Genomic DNA, 20,226 nt, shown 5'->3' with positions numbered 1-20,226 from the left:
AAGCTGCTTGGCGATAATCTTGTAGCCCATTCCAGCCTTGTGTAGGTCTACAATCTTGTCCCTGACATCCTTGGACAGCTCTTTGGTCTTGGCCATGGTGGAGAGATTGGAATCTGATTGATTGATTGTTTCTGTGGACAGGTGTCTTTAATACAGGTAACAAGCTGAGATTAGGAGCACCACCTTTAAGAGAGTGCTCCTAATCTCAGCTCATTACCTATATAGAAGACAGAAATCTTGCCGACTGATGAGGGATCAAATACTTATTTCACTCATTAAAATGCAAATCAATTCATACGTTTTTTGAAATGCGTTTTTCTGGATATTTTTGTTGTTCTATTTTTTTTCCCCATAATCATACTTACCTAGGTGGATGCAGCATCGGACTGATACTGGTGTCTCTGCACTGAGAACCGAGTCATCGAACATCGCCAATGGCTCTAGTCTCTCATCTCACTGAGCGGAGAGCTGCTGCCTGTTAATCAGCAGTTCTCCTGCTCTGCTCTTCCAAACTCACTGGAGTGTTGAACTGTGGAGGGGCGGGGAGCGGCCGTCTCAGTGGCTCGCTGAGAGGCTCAGACGGCTATCAATCCAGGCACCAGGCGGATCCAGACTCCCAGAGTCATGACGTGGTGCCTGTACTGATCTGTGTGATGTCAGCAGAGAATGGACTTCAGACCCCTCTCTGCTGAAAACGGGTCACAGGAGTGCCAAACTAATTGGACTCCTGTGACCCAGAGGAGAAGCCCAGCCAAACGAGCTCAGGCTGGACTTCTCCTTTAATGCTAGAAAAGGGACGCAGCAGCTTTATTGTGTTCCCCCCCTTTGTGTTTCTGTGGCCAGTGCAGGTTCACTTTAAATTGCACCTGTCATCTAGAAGATAATAAATGGTGTGAAGGGAAGGGAGTAGGCATTTGATTTTTTTATTCAAAGGTTTTAAAGCACTATAATGGCTTGAAATAATGTTATTTTCATATTTTAACTCAATATATATATACAGTATCTCACAAAAGTGAGTACACCCCTCATATTTTTGTAAATATTTTATTGTATCTTTTCATGTGACAACACTGAAGAAATTACACTTTGCTACAATGTAAAGTAGTGAGTGTACAGCTTGTATAACAGTGTAAATTTGCTGTCCCCTCAAAATAACTCAACACACAGCCATTAATGTCTAAACTGCTGGCAACAAAAGTGAGTACACCCCTAAGTAAAAATGTTCAAATTGGGCTCAATTAGCCATTTTCCCTCCCCGGTATCATATGACTCATTTGTGTTATAAGATCGCAGGTGTGAATGGGGAGCAGGTGTGTTAAATTTGGTGTTATCGCTCTCTCTCTCATACTGGTCACTGGAAGTTCAACATGGCACAGAACACTCTGAGGATCTGAAAAAAAAAATAAATGTTGCTCTACATCAAGATGGCCTAGGCTATAAGAAGATTGCCAAAATCCTGAAACTGAGCTGCAGCAGGGTGGCCAAGACCATACAGTGGTTTAACAGGATAGGTTCCACTCAGAACAGGCCTCGCCATGGTCGACCAAAGAAGTTGAGTGCAGGTGTTCAGCGTCATATCCAGAGGTTGTCTTTGGTAAATAGATGTATGAATGCTGCAAGCATTGCTGCAGAGGTTGAAGGGGTGGGGGGGTTAGCCTTTCAGTGCTCAGACCATACGCCGCACACTGCATCAAATTGGTCTGCAAGGCTGTCATCCCAGAAGGAAGCCTCTTCTAAAGATGATGCACAAGAAAGCCCACAAACAGTTTGCTGAAGACAAGCAGACTAAGGTCATGAATTGCTGGAACCAGGTCCTGTGGTCTGATGAGACCAAGATAAACTTATTTGGTTCAGATGGTGTCAAGCGTGTGTGGTGGCAGCCAGGTGAGGAGTACAAAGACAAGTGTGTCTTGCCTACAGTCAAGCATGGTGGTGGGAGTGTCATGGGCTGGGACTGCATGAGTGCTGCCGGCACTGGGGAGCTACAGTTCATTGAGGGAACTATGAATGCCAAGATGTACTGTGATATACTGAAGCAGAGCATGATCCCCTCCCTGGGAGACTGGGCCGCAGGGCAGTATTCCAACATGATAACGACAACAAACACACCCCCAAGATGACCACTGTCTTGCTAAGCTGAGGGTAAAGGTGATGGACTGGCCAAGTATGTCTCCAGACCTAAACCCTATTGAGCATCTGTGGGGCATCCTCAAATGGAAGGTGGAGGAGCGCAAGGTCTCTAACATCCACCAGCTCCGTGATGTCGTCATGGAGGAGTGGAAGAGGACTCCAGTGGCAACCTGTGAAGCTCTGGTGAACTCCATGCCCAAGAGGGTTAAGACAGTGCTCTAAAATAATAGTGGCCACACAAAATATTGACACTTTGGGCCCAATTTGGACATTTTCACTTAGGGGTGTACTCACTGTTGTTGCCAGCGGTTTAGATATTAATGGCTATGTGTTGAGTTATTTTGAGGGGACAGCAAATTTACACTGTTATACAAGCTGTACACTCACTACTTTACATTGAATGTAGTCCAGGGCCGTCTTTAATATTGATTGGACCCTGTGCAAACATTTTCTTGGGCCCCCCTCTCCCATACAATTTCACTCTCCACCTGCTCTGAGTCTGCAATAAATAGCAGCTAGGCTCAAAATCGGTATACTGAATCAGATCAGGCAGTGATTGTGATTGGTTGCCAAAGGTTATAGTGTATCATTACCACTCACTGACTGGCTGCCAGAGGTTACAGCACACATTATGGCTCACTTATTATTTTCTAGAGGTTACAGCACATGACTTCTGCTTGTTGATTTTTTGCATGGATTACTGTACATCAATACTGATCACTGATTGGTTGCTAGAGGTTACTGGACATCATTATCCCTCACCAATTGGATGCTAGAGGTTACTGCACATTATTACTGCTTACTAATTGGTTGCTAGAGGTTACTGATTGGTTGCAAGAGGTTAGTGCACATCATTACTGCTCACTGATTGGTTGCTAAAGGTTACAGCACATTATCTCCTCACTGCCTGCACACCATGGACTGGGGAGGTGAGGGGACCCATCAATAGACAGAAAACTCCAATGTAATGGGGATTCACATTGACCACTAGTGTAATGGGGATTTACACTGACCACTAATGTAATAGGAGCATTCACAGGAACCACAAATGTAAGGAGGGATTTACACTGACCACCGATGTAAAGGGGACCTTCACATTGGTCACTAGTTTGAATGAATTGTACACCAAGCACCAATGTAATGAGAAGATTTACACTGACCACCAATGTAACAGACATTTAGCCTGCTTTCATTTGTGTGTGTGTCGGGAACGCATGCAAAATCGCTTTCCTGACACCACAGAAACGTGCTGCCCTTTAGCAGATAGACAGCAGTACCATTAATTGTTACTGACACCCTCACACATCTGCTGAGATGTGCGTATTTACATGCACCAAAAATCAGGGTGCTGTGGCACCATGTTATTTTGAAAAAGGGTTCCACCTCCAATTTGCTTGCCTTGCAGAACAGGCTAATGATAAGTTTAATGACCACAGTTGTAGGCAGGACTTTCAAGCATGCCCCTTTACCTCCCCAGTGGGCAGCATTCAGCAGAAGTGATGGTGGATATGACCTCAGGGGGGCATGATATACATATGAATGCCACCATTATTTACATATCAATGTAGCCGTTCCACTGCTAGTTAAATAATAATGCTGCCGCTATTTACATATCACTGCAGGTTATTTACATTTAAACACAGGGACTGCAGATGAGTCATCTGTGCACAATAGGCAGAGCTGAGCAACATTAGTAACAGAACTTTACACTGAGATATCAGGACAAAGCACAGGACTAAAACTTCAAGCGACAAGGGAATTTGAACTGGGATAGTTGGCAAGTATGAGGCAGCTGCTTTGGGCCCCACAATAATGACGGGGCCCAGGGCAGATGCCCCTTTTGCCCTGCTTTAAAGACGGCCCTGATGTAGTCACATGAAAAGTTATAATAAAATATTTACAAAAATGTGAGGGGTGTACTCACTTTTGTGAGATACTGTATATACATTATATATATATATATTTTTTTTTTTTTCACATCTATAACAATATAAAAAAGTACAGAAAGCTGCACAGTGCTGGGAGGGTGGCTACAGATGGATAGATATCTCCCCAAGCTTGATGAGTAGAGACACCTGTCTATGCTCAAGAGAGTCTTGGATGAACTCACCCAGCAGAACATTTGTAGCAAGATCCCAGGCCTCCTTTGGTCTGATGAGAACCTCTAGGGTCAGGGATAGCTGACATCCTTCTGTATGTAGTGGGTTGTGAGGCATAGTGGATGCAAAGATGGTGAAAGTCATTGGGCGCCAGAAACTTCTTGGATGTAAAAGAGGTTTTATTTCTCTTAAGTCCTTTTTGTATTTTTGGGGGGGACAGAGGGTCTGGGCCAGGATACCCTTAGATAGTTGCAAACTCAATAAGCAGGCTCCGGGACTTCAATAGGAGGACAGCCGTGCAGGGAAAGGCTTCCAGCAAGAAGCCACATCGGCACGTGCAGGAATGCTGTCTCCTATGACAACAGTCTCCTAACACAAAGCGTAACAGTTCTTTCAGTTTCACTACAACTTCTCCTTGTAGTTCTTTCATACACTGAGCTTCCAGTCTCTTACTAGATCCGCTGATTCACTGCCACTGACTCCCTTGAGCTCCTCCAATCTTCACGGTGGTATCTTCCTCATGTGTCACCCCCCCGCTTCTCCACTGGGTCCCTAGCTTGATACTCTAGATACCTCTCAAACTTCACCCACGCTAGCACACAAGGCTGCTCTGCAAGTGTCACCTCCACTGGCTGGGTCCATGGCTTGATTCCCACTGAAGTTTCCCAATTCTTCACCGTCCCAGCCTGGTGAGAATGCTGCTCTGGTACTTGCTTCAGATACTCACTGTGGTCCCTGGTAATAAGACGGATAGTCCCTTACTGGCGACAGCTTCCCCTCTATCTACGACCACAACAGGTTCTCCGGCCGGCAGAACCGTTACTTTTGGTTGGACTGCAAGCCGCAATCCCAACCCTGCGCTGCTCTCTTGCTTCTGGATAGGCTACCAGACAGCCTAGCAGCCAGATGTGCCCGGGATAGGCCCAATCTCCGGCCTAGCAGCCCGGGCCATATGACACATGCCCACCCAGAGCTCCCTGCCTAGACTACTGGGTGCTACACATTAATTAATTCTTCCTTTGTGATGAGTGTTAAACACAATATCAGGCTTAATTCACAAAGCTAACAAACCAGGATAAGGATACATATTTTTTTTAACCACTTACATACCAGAAAATTTTCCTGCTTAATGACCAGGCCATGTTTTGCAATACGGCACTGAGTCGCTTTAATTGACAATTGCGCGGTCGTGCGACAAAGTACCCAAACAAAATTAACGTTCTTTTTTTCCCACAAATAGAGCTTTCTTTTGGTGGTATTTGATCACCTCTACGGTTTTTATTTTTTGCTCTATAAACAAAAAAAGACTGACAATTTTGAAAAAAAAAACGATATTTTTTACTTTTTGCTTTAATAAATATCTCCAAAAATGTTTTTAAAAAACAAATTTCTTCACCAGTTTAGGTCAATATATATTCTTCTACATACTTTTGGTTAAAAAAAAAAAAAAAATCACAATAAGCGTATATTGATTGGTTTGCGCAAAAATTATAGCATCTACAAACTATGGGAAAGATTTATGCCATTGTTATTGTTTATTTTTTTTACTAGTAATGTCGGTGATCTGCGATTTTTAGCGGTCCTGCAACATTGATTGCGGTGGACGGATTGGACACTTTTGACACATTTTTGGGACCACTGACATTTACAGTATACCTTGCAAAAGTATTCACCAACCCCCATTGGCATTTTTACGTGTTTTGTTGCTCACAACCTGGAATTAACATGAATTGTTTGAAGATTTGCATCATTTAATTTACAGAACATGCCCACAACTTTGAAGATTTTTTTTTTTTTATTGTGGAGCAAACAAATAGGACAAAATAACAGAAAGTCAATGTGCATAACTATTCACCCCCCCCTAAAGTCAATACTTAGTAGAGCCGCCTTTTGCGCCTATCACAGCTCCAAGTCGCTTTGGATAAGTCTCTATGAGCTTGCCACATCTTACCACTGGGATTTTTGCCCATTCTTCCTTGCAAAACTGCTCCAGCTCCTTCAAGTTGGATGGTTTGTGCTTGTGAACAGCAATCTTTAAGTCCTACTTAGTAGGAACAAACGACCTGTCTCCTCTCCCCTGACAGAACAGGGATTTGTGTGTTTACACATACAAATCCCTTTCGAGCTCTCGTGCCCGAGATTGCGGGTGGCCCGCGGCGATCTCGCCCCCCGGCCACACGCATCGGGTCCTGCGCCCTGCAGCGGGTGCACACGTGCCTCCGGCAGCTCTTAAATGGGAAGAACAAACCCATACGTTGTTTTGTGGGAACGTGCCACTTAGCCGACGTATATCGGCACGAGCTGGTTGGCAAGTTGTTAAAGTGGAGGGCCACCCTGAAAAAAAAAAATTGCACCAAAAATCCTAAAAAAAACATTTGAAAAAAAACCCCAATTTTTAAACTTACCTGAACCCTTGTTGCTAGGCAGTCTTCCTAATCTGCCTCTTCCTATTCCACGGCGTGTCCTGTTCCTCTGTGAGCGGCCCCGTTGCCTTTTGGGAACTGTATGTGTTCCCAGAAAACCACGGGGCCATTCACAGAGTGCCGCACGTGCGCAGTAGGAAACTGGCAGTGAAGCCGCAAGGCTCCACTGCCTGTTTCCCTTAGTTAGGATGGCGGTGCCGGGACCTGAGAGCCGAGGGACGGGTCGGCCTCGGGCGGCCGACATCGCGGGCAACCAGGACAGATAAGTCTACTTATTTAAAGTCAGCAGCTACAGTGTTTTTAGCTGCTGACTTTAAATTTTTTTTTTTTCCTGGACGGAATCCCGCTTTAAGTGGCAATTATTTTCAGGTAGAGTCCAAAGAAATTGGAAATTTACAGTCGCATGGCCAAAATAAACATACAGTACTTACCCTTGTTTTGATGATTTGAGAAACGAAAGCCTCGTACATACGATCAGATTTTCGGACGACCGTTGCTCACCATACCAAAATTCTCATACGACAAAACACAACTTCAGAAGTGACGTAATGTGTTGACCAGTTTTGTATGCATTCTTTTGTTTGAGCATGCGTAGTCTTGCTCTTACGATTTTTTTCGTAGGAAAAATTATACGGATTATACTAATTATACGAAAATCGGACGTTGTGTTCACATCCTACAAAAATGTTATAGTCTGCACATCCAGCTTTTGTCGGACGAAAAACCTGAATTGGCTGTCAAAAGCACCATACCGAAAATCGATAGATTGTAAAAAAAAAATACATAAAACAATATAAAACATATTTTAGACATTTAAAAATGCTTTGCATGGAGATTCTGTGAGCTCCATCCCCCCGCATCCCCAGATTCTGTGCATACAGGTCCTGACAGAGTCCTGTAGATCTCCACATGAATGCACAAAAGATTGCCGTTATGGAGTTTCCAAAACATTGCCATGTTTACATATGCACAGAAAGTCTCCTGCACATAGGCAGATGGGCAAAAGGACTCTGTCAGGACCCAAAGACTGGGCATAGTCCTTCAGCATATCTGAGCGGTCACCATAATAACGAAAATGGCGGTGCCAGAGGGAGGGAGGAGCAAATTGAAAGGGGACTGACGTTCCTCTTTAGGGTTAGAAAGTGTCAGGCAACTAGTATTTTCAACAGCAAATGTAAGCAGTGGTACCTACTGTATATATATTCCTTAGTAGAGCTTTTCTTTATCCAATGTGACAGAACAGCCAAGGCTTACGTTTAGGTTTTGTTAGGCTGTGGGTATTTCTGTTGCCAGTACCTAATGAAATTACTGTTACAGGCGGCCCCTGGGTTACAAACATGATAGGGTCTGTAAGTTTGTTCTTAAGTTGAATTTGTTTGTAAGTCGGAACAGGTACATTTTGTAAGTGTAGCTCCAGCCAAAAAAAATATTTTTAAGCTTTTTGGATAGCATAGGGAAGGGCTAACACTCCCCAATGTTTGTTTCGTTGTCTGTGCCCCTGTTCACAAGATTTCACCTCACTTTCTGTCCCAATGGCAATTGGATTTTGAACATTTTGGGTTGTTGTGGAAACAAGGATTGGTGAGATACCCTTTTCCCCATAATAGCTCTTCCAGGAGAGAATTTCCCTTCCTAGGGGTAGATTTCCTCTCACTTCCTGTTGTCTCCCTCTGTTTGTAAGTAGGAGTCATTTGTAAGTTGGATGCTTGTAACTAGGGGACCACTTGTACTGTAGTTGGCCTTACAGGTCAGTTAGCAAACACATTCCAGAGGATACATTTACAAGGCTGGCTCATTTCCTCTATATAGTAAGGAATGTCACAAAGCCGATAGCCTAATCTTCAGAGCGTTAAAACCATCTGGCAAAACAGCAAGAGAACTGAACCCATTTACAAATTGACTATAAAAAATGGGAAATGAATACATAATCTTTATTATTGATAGGAACAACAGCTGTTACAGGCTTATTATTAGCCAACTTACATTATTAGGCCGGGTTCACACTGATACGACAAACGCTCTGACGTTGGGAGCTCATGTCGCATGACATGTGAAAATCAATGCTTCCCTATGGGAAACTGGTCCGACACAAGTTGGTCCTACTTTGAAAATGCTCCCTGTACTACTTTGGTCTGACTTTGACCCCTACTTCAGCCCGTTAAATCTCACTGAAGTCAGATCAAAGTCCTAACTGATCCGATTTAGGCATGCGACTTGTGCTCTGATAATCTTGAAGGGGAATTCCACTCCAAAAGAAAAAAAAAAAAACAGCATGGGTTCCCCCTCCAGGAGCATACCAGGCCCTTTGGTCTGGTATGAATTTTAAGGGGAACCCCCAATGCTGAAAAAACAGCATGGGGTCCCCCCAAACCAGACCCTTGTAGTGGCACACCGCGCACCCAGCATTAGGGAGGGAGAGAGCGTCGAGTCAACATCGGAAGAAGAACAGAGGGAGAAGACCCAGCAAAAGAGCAAGAAGATAGCGGAGAAGACCCAGTAGAGGCAGAAGACAGAGGGAGAAGACATCAGCGGAGTAAACCTGGAGAGGGAAGAAGAACCGGCACAGGCAGAAGACATCAGCGGAGGAGGCAGAAGAGCCGGGGGGGGGGGGGAAGAGATCGGAAGAGACGACGGAGCTGCCTTAATAAATTACTTTAAAAACATGTGTACGTGTTTTATTTGACACTTTTTTTTTTTTTTTTTAGGTGAATGGGTAGGGTGCAATGTACCCCGTACTCATTTACATAGGGTGGGGGGCCGGGATCTGGGAGCCCCCTTGTTAAAGGGGGCTTCCAGATTCCGATAAGCCCTCCACCCGCAGGCCGTGACAACCAACGGCCAGGGTTGTCGGGAAGAGGTCCTTGTCCTCATCAACATGGGGGCAAGGTGCTTTTGGGTTTTTCCCATTTTTTGGGGCGTGGTGGTTCCCCTTAAAATCCATACTAGACCGAAGGGCCTGGTATGCTCTTGGAGGGGAAACCCATGCCGTTTTTTTTTTTTTTTTTAAATTTGGCGTGGAGTTCCCCCTAAAGATACATACCAGACACAGTGCCTGGTATTGTCAGGGATCAAAGTCGGATCCCTGTTCATTGAAGTCGACGCATGTCGGACTTCAAGTCGCAGGGCAAAGTCGGATCCAAAGTGGTACGACTGCCGTGTTGTACCAGTGTGGACCCGGCCTTAATGATGCAAACTTTGGGGAGTAAGTGCCTTCTCAATTATTTGATGTGGCATAAAGCCTAAAGAGGGTATCTAAATTATCCTGAAAACATGCTCCTAACATACCGGAAGATTTTCTGAAACTGAATGAGTAGAAGACTATAGTATGGAAATAGCCTGAGGCCACTATTACCTAATGAGATATTTGTTACATCCAGATGTCTCCTATACAAATTCAGACTCCAAGTAATTGTGTATACCATTCTTTAACCACTTAAAGAGGGAGTCCACCTAAATCCACCTAAAAAAAAAAATATTAAAAGCCAGCAGCAACAAATACTGCAGCTGCTGACTTTTAATAAATGGCCACTTACCTGTCCCAGGGTCCAGCGATGTCGGCAGCCGGCGCCGATAACCCGCTCAATTCTCGGCAGCTGCCGCCGCCATCCTGGGTGAGGGAATCAGGAAGTGAAACGTTGCGGCTTCACTTCCCGGTTCCCTACTGCGCATGCGCAAGTCGCTCTGCGCATCGTAACTGGTCCCCGCTATCTCCTGGGACCTGTGTGTTTCCCAGGATACAGCGCGGAGGGACAGGAAGAGGCATAGACTCCCGTGGGAGTCTATGCCAGAAGCGGATGCAAATACCTGTCTTAGACAGGTATCTGCGCCCCCCTCCCCCCTGAAAGGTGCCAAATGTGACACTGGAGGGGGGGAGGGTTCCGAAAAGCGGAAGTTCCATTTGTGTGTGGAACTCCTCTTTAAGGTCTGAAAGGATTTACCCCCTTAATGACCAGGACATTTTTTGCGAGATGGCACTGCGTCGTTTTAACTGACAATTGCGCAGTCGTGCGACGCTTTACCCAAACAAAATTTATGTCCTTTTTTTCCTACAAATAGAGCTTTCTTTTGTTGGTATTTGATCATCTCTGCGGCTTTTATTTTTTGTGCTATAAACAAAAAAACTGCGACAATTTTGAAAAAAACCTCTATTTTTTACTTTTTGCTATAATACAAAAATATATGTTTACATTGACAGATCCCCGTTCCGGCTCTCTTTCCTGCAATCACGGGTGGCCAGCGGACATCGCGGCCACACGCATTGAGTCCCCCACTGTGCAGCGGGCACGCATCTGCTATGGCTCTTAAAGGAGCCGATGTGGCTGATCAGGAAGAGGTTAATAACCTAAAGTGTATTTCCACTTTTGCAGTCAAATTTGAGAAAACCCCCAACTACACTTTGAGCTTTCCCTCATAAAAAGATAACTTCGCCTTTTAAAAAAATAATAATAATAAATGCACACAAAAAAAAAATGTGCATTTACAGTGCCTTGAAAAAGTATTCATACCCCTGGAAAATTGTTATGTTACAACCAAAAACATAAATGTATTTTATTGGGATTTTATGTGATAGACCAACACAAAGTTGCACATAAATGTGAAGTGGAAAGAAAATAATAAATGATTTTCAAAATGTTTTACAAACAAATATGTGAATAGTGTGGCGTGCATTTGTATTCTGCCTCCTTTGCTCCGATATCCCTAACTAAAATCTAGTGGAACCAATTGCCTTCAGAAGTCACCTAATTAGTAAATAGAGTCCACCTGTATGTAATTTAATCTCAGTATAAATGCAGCTGTTGTTTGCTGCCCTCAGAGGTTTTTTAGAGAACCTTAGTGACCAAACAGCATCACAAAGACCAAGGAACACACCAGACAGGTCAGGAATAAAGATGTGGAGATCTTTAAAGCAGGGTTAGGTTATAAAACATATCCCAAGCTTTGAACATCTCACAGAGCACTGTTCAATCCATCATTCAAAAATGGAAAGAGTATGGCACAACTGCAAACCTACCAAGACATGGCCGTCCACCCAAACTGACAGGCTGGGCAAGGAGAGCATTAATCAGAGAAGCAGCCAAGAGGCCCATGGTAACTCTGGAGGAGCTGCAGAGATCCACAGCTCAGGTGGGAGAATCTGTCCACAGGACAGGGTGGATAAAGACAAATCTTTTTTTTTTTAAATAAAATAAAAAAAAAAAAAATCTGATTTTTTTAGATTTTTATCCAATTTATTTTAATAGAATGCTTTTGGAGTAAAAATGTATCTAAAGATAGTTTTCTATTTAAGATACATTATTGAATTAGTTTATTCAGCATGAAATGGAGCTTAGTTATGTAGCATGAGGCTGTATATTCTGCAATATTTACATATTTGATAAACTCCTTCAATGAAACCAAGCTCTGCAAGCTGAGATAACATGCACTGCATTGATGCATTCACACAATTTCACAGTAACCACGAGATAAAACAAAGTTCAGGAATATTCCTTTATCCCATTGTTTTGCAAATCTATGTACACTAAAAACTGTATGATTAAATCGGTCCTGATATCGCTGTTTTACTAACCTGACAGCTTATTATTCTAAATAGGAAACCTTAATTTTGTTTGCAAATATTAAATATTCTAACTACCAGCAAGAATAAGTCCTTACATTTAAAGAGCACCTGTCATTTCAGATCCATCATGACAGCGCCTGTTTTTTTTTAACAGGGAAGTTTTTATTGAACAAATCAGTATCACAATACAGTCAGCTTTCAACAACCAAATCTTGCTTAGTTACAGTATCTGTTTGAAATATCCATATTTAGCATCCTGCAGAACTATACAAAATTTTCTTCTACTATTTCTCAACCAGTGTTGATTTCCAGTTACATTCCTTCTAGATCCGGCCCATTTCATCCCTAGGGTACTCAAGTCCTCTCCCCTGGGGGGGCCAGCGTCTGGGCCAGTGCATTAGGAGGATTTTCTTTGGCATGGTCGGGTGTCACCCGGTGGGAAGGGGGGGGGGAATAACCCCCTTGTGGAAAAGGGGGGGGGTCCTTCATTTGGTCCCCCACCTCTCCGACTCCTCACCCACTCGCGTCCACCCATGCAGCCCACACCTTGTCAAATTTAGCCGGACATTGCCTGTTCTCGTAGGAGAGCCTGTATAGAGGGAGTACCAAGTTAACCGCCTTTTGCCAGGATTGCAGTGTGGGAGGTTCGGCTGACTTCCAGTGGATCATTGTCTCCCTCCTGGCATAAAATAGCGAGAAAGTGATGCAAAGTTTAGCATACCCGTCCCCCTCATGGCAGAGCCTGTTAGCGGGCATCCACTCACCTGCTTCCGCCACCTCCCTCACCTTGTTGTGTCACTGCCGCATCACCAGCTGTCCCAATAAAGTGAATGGGATTGTCGGTGAGTAAACAGCGGGTCAGAGGAGGAGCCACTACTGGACAGAGGAATAACTTTTTGGCCCAAAAGCAAAACACTATGTGTGGCAGAAAACTAACACTGCACATCATCCTGAACACACCATCCCCACTGTGAGGCTGGGTTCACACCTATGCGAATTGAATGCAGGTTTCCCCGCATCATATTTGCATAGCAGGAGAATGTGACTGGCTCTCTAAAGAGCCGGTTCACATATCTCCGCAGCAGGTCTGGTGCCTTTTGCAGCAAAGACTTGTGCCTTTTTTGGTCCTTTTCAGGTCCGAATTTAGCCCAAAATTCAGGGTGAAATTGGACCTGAAACGGTGAACCAGCGACGCACCGGACCAATGCTGTGCGATGGATGTGGCTCATATGTGAACCGAGCCTGAAACATGGTGGTAGCAGCATCATGTTGTGGGGATTCTTTCTTTAGCAGGGACAAGGAAGCTGGTCAGAGTTGATGGGAAGATGAATGGAGCCAAATACAGGGCAATCTTAGAAGAAAACCTGTTAGAGTCTGCAAAAGACTTAAGACTGGGGAGGAGGTTCACCTTCCAGGATAACAACCCTAAACATACAGCCAGAGCTACAATGGAATGGTTTAGATCAAAACATATTCATGTGTGAGAATGGCCCAGTCAAAGTTCAGACCTAAATCCAATTGAGAATCTGTGGAAAGACTTGAAAATTGATGTTCACAGACGCTCTCCATCCAATCTGACAGAGCTTGAGCTATTTTGCAAAGAAGAACGGGCAAAAATGTCACTCTGTAGATGTGCAAAGCTGGTAGAGACATCCCCAAAAAGACTTGCAGCAAAAAGGTGGTTCTACAAAGTATTGACTTGGGGGGGGGGCTAAATACAAATGCACACCACACTTTTCAGATGTTTGTAAAAAAAAAAAATTAAAACCATTTATCATTTTGCTTCCACTTCACAATTATGTGCCACTTTGTGTTGGTCTATCTCCCAATAAAATACATTTATGTTTTTGTTGTAACATGACAAAACGTGAAACATTTCAAGGGGATATGAATACTTTTTCAAGGCACTGTATAATTTTTATTTACGTGGAGCCTGTAAAGCAGGTCTGCAGGAGTCCTGCATGGAACCTGCGATCTGCTGAAGGCGGTTGTCATGCAGGACTCCTGCAGACTTGTCAGTGTATCAGGTTGCTCGTACCTTGTACGGGCAGGCAGATACACACTGACAAGAAGAGAGAATGAACTACCAGAGCGCTCAACAGTGCCATTATAATTAATTGAAACTACAAGCTGTCAGCTGCAAAGTTTGTCAGTACTTGTAGTTTGCCGTTCACAGAACTCTGTGAATGAATGATGCGGCCAGGCAGGTGGGGCCCTCCAAGGCCACGTCTTTTTTTAAAAAAGTGACAGAAAGTGGGGGGGAGATCTCCTGCTTGCTGTCACTACAGGCAGCAGAGCGGGTGGCGGCTGCAGAGGTGGGCACATGTTAAATTTTCCACCCTAAAAACATGTGGATCATGTGACATGTTCCCAAAAGTGAACTTATCCTTCAACATTCGGTGCCTTGCAAAATTATTCACCCCCCTTGGCTTTTTACCTATTTTGTTACATTAAAGCCTTTAGTTCAATGTTTTTTTAATCTGAATAATATGTGATGGATCAGAACACAATAGTCTTAGTTGGTGAAGTAAAATTAGAAAAATATATACATAAAACTATTTTTCAGAAGTAAAAAAAACTGATAATTGGCATGTGCGTATGTATTCACCTCCTTTGTTATGAAGCTCATAAAAAGCTCTGGTGCAACCAATTACCTTCAGAAGTCAAATAATTAGTGAAATGATGTCCACCCGTGTGCAATCTAAGACCCCCTTTTACACCGAGCCGCATATAGCATCGGCGGTAAAACCCCGCTATTTTTAGCTGCGTTTTACCATCGGATTTGCGGCGCATTTCGGCCGCCAGCGGGGTGCTTTCACCCCCCCCGCTAGCGGCCGGGAAAGGGTTAAAACCTCCCACAATAGCGGCATTTTGCCGGCGGTATCACAGCGCTGCCCCATTGATTTCAATGGGGAGCAGCGGTAAACATACAGCTCCTTCACCGCTCCAAAGAAGCTGTTGTCAGGACTTTTCCTGACGTCCTGCAGTGCACCGCTCCAGTGTGAAAGCCCTCAGGCTTTCACACTGGAAACAATGGAGCAGCTGTTTGAGGGCGGATTGCAGGCGCTATTTTTAACGCTATAGCGCCTGCAAAACGCCCTCTGTGTGAAAGTGGTCTAAGTGTCACATGATCTGTCATTACATATACACACACACACACACACACACACACACCTTTTTGAAAGGCAACAGAGGCTGCAACACCTAAGCAAGGGGGGCCACTAACCAAACACTGCCATGAAGACCAAGGAACTCTCCAAACAAGTAAGGGACAATGTTGTTGAGAAGTACAAGTCAGGGATAGGTTATAAAAAAAATATCCAAATCTTTGATGATCCCTAGGAGCACCATCAAATCTATCATAACCAAATGGAAACATGCCACAACAGCAAACCTGCCAAGAGACGGCCGCACATCAAAACTCATGGACCGGGCAAGGAGAGCATTAATCAGAGAGGCAGCACAGAGACCTAAGGTAACCCTGGAGGAGCTGCGGAGTTCCACAGCAGAGACTGGAGTATCTGTACATAGGACGACAATAAGCTGTACGCTCCAGAGTTGGGCTTTATGGCAGAGTGGCATGTGGGAAAGGCATGTGGGAGACTCCCAAAATTTATAGAGGAAGGTGCTCTGGTTTGATGAGACTAAAATTGAACTTTTTGGTCAAAGAAAACGCTATGTCTGGCACAAACTCAACACATGACATCACCCTAAGAACACCATCCCCACAGTGAAACATGGTGGTGGCAGCATCATGCTGTGGGGATGTTTTTCAGCAGTCGGGACTGGGAAACTGGTCAGAGTTGAGGGAAAGATGGATGGTGCTAAATACAGGGATATTCTTGAGCAAAACCTGTACCACTCTGTGTGATTTGAGGCTAGGACGGAGGTTCATCTTCCAGCAGGACAATGACCCAAAACACACTGCTAAAGCAACACTTGAGTGGTTTAGGGGAAACGTGTAAATGTGCTGGAATGGTCTAGTCAAAGCCCAGACCTCAATCCAATAGAAAATCTGTGGTCAGACTTAAAGATTGCTGTTCACAAGTGCAAACCATCCAACTTGAAGGAGCTGGAGCAGTTTTGCAAGGAAGAATGGGCAAAAATCCCCGTGGTAAGATGTGGCAAGCTCAGAGCCTTATCCAAAGCGACTTGAAGCTGTGATAGCCTCAAAAGGTGGCTCTACAGCCTCAAAAAGGTAGCTCTAAAGTATTGACTATAGGGGGTTAAATAGTTATGCATATTGACTTTTTCTGTTATTTTTGGCCCGTTTGCTTCACAATAAAAAAAAAAAAATCTTCAAAGTTGTGGGCATGTTCTGTAAATTAAATGATGCAAATCCTCAAACAATCAATGTTAATTCCAGGTTGTAAGACAACAAAACACAAAAAATGCCAAGGGGGGTGAATACTTTTGCAAGGCACTGTACTATGCAAGAAGCCAGCCCAACTTTTAGATCTTTTAGGTGAGGTTTAAAGCCGGCCATACATGGATTGAAAATTTCGATCCATGTAAGGGCAGGGTGGTTATACAGAAGTTGATCTACTGATTGACTTCTGTACAACCGTTCTATCGGATTTTTGATGCATGGGGAACTCACCTCACTGTCAGGATACAAAAGGCACAAGGGAGGATTAAGTGGATGGGATAATCAGCTCATGAATCATCTATGCTGCCTAAAAATTATATTTTTACGTCTCCAGGGACTGTGGGAAATTTTGCATTTCATTTGGAAATCAAGGTCCCAGAGTCTGGAGGAAGAGTGGTGAGGCACAGAATCCAAGTTGCATCAGATCCAGTGTGAAGTTTCCACAGTCAGCGATGATTTGGGGAGCCATGTCATCTGCTGCTGTTGGTCCACTGTGTTTTATCAAGTCCAAAGGCAGTGCATGCAAAGGAAAGAAAAAATACGGATGGCCGCACTCCAATGAAATATGTTTATTAGTGTCCGTCCATACAGCAAAGGAAAAAAAAGATCACTGACGCGTTTCACACCATGGTTACAGGTGCTGACTCCAAAGTAAGTGCAGCCCTCTACTAGGAAATTCTAGAGCACTTCAGGGTTCCCTCTGCTGACCAGCTTTATGGGGATGCTGATTTCATTTTCCAGCAGGACTTGGCACCTGCCCACACTGCCAAAAGTACTAACACTTGGTTTAGGCTGGGTTCACACTAGTGCGAATAGGACGCAGGTTTCCCCGCATCCAATTTGCACAGCAGGAGATGGTGATCGGCTCTCTATGGAGCCAGTTCACATATCTCTGCAGCGGCTTCGATTTGCACAGGAGCCTTGTACGTCTTTTGGACCATTTCAGATCCGAACTCAGCCAAAATTTCGGACTGAAATCAGACCTGAAACGGTGAACGAGGAAGCACCGTCCTCCTGCTGTGAGCCGCTGTGTGTTCATATGTGAATCCAGCCTCAATGATCATGGTATCGCTGTGCTTGATTGGCCAGCAAACTAGCCTGACCGAAACCCTATAGAGAATCTGTGGGGTATTGTCAAGAGGAAGATGAGAGATACCAGACCCAACAACGCAGATGAGCTGAATGCCGCTATCAAAGAAACCTGGGCTTCCATAACACCTCAGCAGTGCCACAGGCTGATCGCCTCCATGCCACGCTGCGTTGATGCGGTAATTCATGCAAAATGAGCCCCAAGTATTGAGTGCATACTATACTGTACATGGGCATACTGTTCAGTAAGCCAACATTTCTGTATTAAAAATCCTTTTTTTTTTTTTTATTGGTCTTTTTTAATATTCTAACTTTCTGAGATACTGAATTTGGGGTTTTCACTAGCTGGAAGCCATAATCATCAAAATGAAAAGAAAGAAATGCTTGAAATATATCACTCGGTGTTTAACGCATCTTTTTAAAATATGAGTATAAAAATATGAGTGCAGCGCTAGCGAAGTACCACAAATAATAAAATTGTGTATAACAACAATTATAAAATTATGGAATTGTACAATTATATATAATATACAACAAGTGCAAGTTGTGCCAATTAAAAGTCAATAGAAATGACTTTTCGCAAACAAAAGGTGAACACAGAAGGAAAGGCGATCCCTGGGCGAACACTGGGCACTATTCCTGCCCTGTCTACCTCAGTTGAAGACAGCACTCCTGAGCAGCCAGTTACCAGACCCCAGTGCTGGTAATAAAGAAAGCTTGCATGGTCTTGTGTAAGTTCCTCAGCAGGGACGGTCTCCCGGTAATGCGCCGTTTAGGTGCTCTTCACTATTGCTGACTGGCTATCTTGGAAGGAAGTTAAGGAGTTCCCAACAGTGTTCCTGTGTCTCCCGATTGATCTACTAAGCCTGTATTGACCCCCCTGAATAAGGGCGGTCGTAGGCTTTCTGGTAAGCCTCCACTGTTTACTCTCAGGTGACGGGCAGCACTGGCGGTGAAAGTTCAGACCCAGGGTCTCGCATTGATATTTCCTATCTGGATAACACCACTCACAAATTTTTTTCATTATTTTTTCACAATTTTTTGGTGGTTTTGTGTTTCAGCTATGCACTGTCTATTTGATTCATTTTTTTATGGACTTTTAGATTATTAGTTTTCATTGCACTTGAATCTCATTTCTATTAACTTTTAATTGGCACAACTTGCACTTGTTGTTGTATATTATATATAAAATTGTACAATTCCATAATTTTATAATTGTTATTATACACAATTTTATTATTTGTGGTACTTATCTAGTGCTGCACTCATATTTTTATACTGCTATTTATGTGCCCTCATATCGGGGTTATAGTGCTCCGCTGCAGGATATTCTTCAAAGCTTTTTATTTTCATTAAAAAATGTTCCACGTACCTACGCACCTAGCGCAATTCTTTTTTCTTTTTAAAATGAGTTTCACTATTTGAATTGAATTACTGAAATAAATTCACTTTTTGATGATATTCTAATTTTAGGAGATGCACCTGTACTTTGATGACAGGGAATTGTCAAAATACAAAAAGGAAATCAGGTCATCTATGCTGCCTAAAAATTATATTTTTACATAGTTACAATGACTTCAGGTTGGTCAATGTACTATATGTGCCATACTTAGCTGATCCCTGTGGAAGCTGGAAATCACAGTAGTAGGCATTGTTACTACAGTGATAGTTGCTAGCTTCCAAAATGCCGGCCATTGTATTGCAGAATGGTCACTTTCACTTCCTCTCTTGACTTCCTTCCCCCACTTCTTTCATTTAAGTCCCTTGTTTGTCATTTTTTTGTTTATACACAGTTTTGTATGTGACTGGTAGGGTGTAGGTCCTCTGGCCTAAGTCTTGGGAGGGGGTGGACATGGCCTTCTGGCTTAGTTCGCCCTCTCTCATGGGGTCTCCCTTCGGGGGAGCCCCACCTAGTACTTGGGTGGGACTTTTTTTCGGCATACCCTCCAAAGAGTGGGATCCGTCTGGTTTCGGCCAGATGGACCAAGTGTAAAGTACCTCAGTCCCGTCTGGAGCCTAACGCCCCGGGGGATCAGGACGATTATGGGTGACTATGTGTACACCCGTTGCACGTTTTGTGTATCACTCTGTATGTGTGTGCACTTTTTTTGGCACTGGGAGGAGTTTTTGGAGTGTGTTCACACACCACGGGCTTTCAAAAAAGATAGCTGCTAGCTTCCGTGTCAAATACCAAGTAGCTTCCCTGCCGATTAGTGAATACATTGGGCTGCTAGCTCAGCATGGGTGCTATTTTAAGAACACCTTGTCTTCTCTCAATGAATGCAAAGCATTCTCTGTCTGGATAAGGTAGAGGTGGTAGATTGAGACATAACTGCCCCTTCTCAATCTAGTTCAATCAGAACTGCATTCATTGAGAAAATGCTCAATGTTCTCTGAATTGCACCCGTGCTGATATATATATATATATATATATATAAATAATATAACGTGTGTGTGTGTGTGTGTGTGTGTGTGTGTGTGTGTGTGTGTGTGTGTGTGTGTGTGTGTGTGTGTGTGTGTGTGTGTGTGTGTGTATCTCAAGAAAGACAAAGAAACAGA

At 43.8% G+C, this 20,226-nt stretch overlaps 1 protein-coding gene across 1 annotated transcript in view; it reads right to left on the bottom strand.

The window, feature by feature from the left end:
• The window catches only part of NCCRP1 (NCCRP1, F-box associated domain containing), a 59,945-nt gene extending 41,417 nt beyond the window's left edge, over window positions 1-18,528 (bottom strand). The window contains exon 1 of the mRNA XM_073598773.1: window positions 18,320-18,528. The gene's annotated coding sequence lies outside the window, so the exon portion shown is untranslated. The remainder of the gene's footprint in view (window positions 1-18,319) is intronic.
• Between the last annotated feature and the right edge of the window lie 1,698 nt (window positions 18,529-20,226).

The sequence above is a fragment of the Aquarana catesbeiana genome, linkage group LG09, assembly GCF_042186555.1.
Source record: "Aquarana catesbeiana isolate 2022-GZ linkage group LG09, ASM4218655v1, whole genome shotgun sequence".
NCBI classification, from domain to species: Eukaryota; Metazoa; Chordata; class Amphibia; order Anura; family Ranidae; genus Aquarana; species Aquarana catesbeiana.
This window is presented reverse-complemented; position numbering and strand designations above follow the sequence as displayed.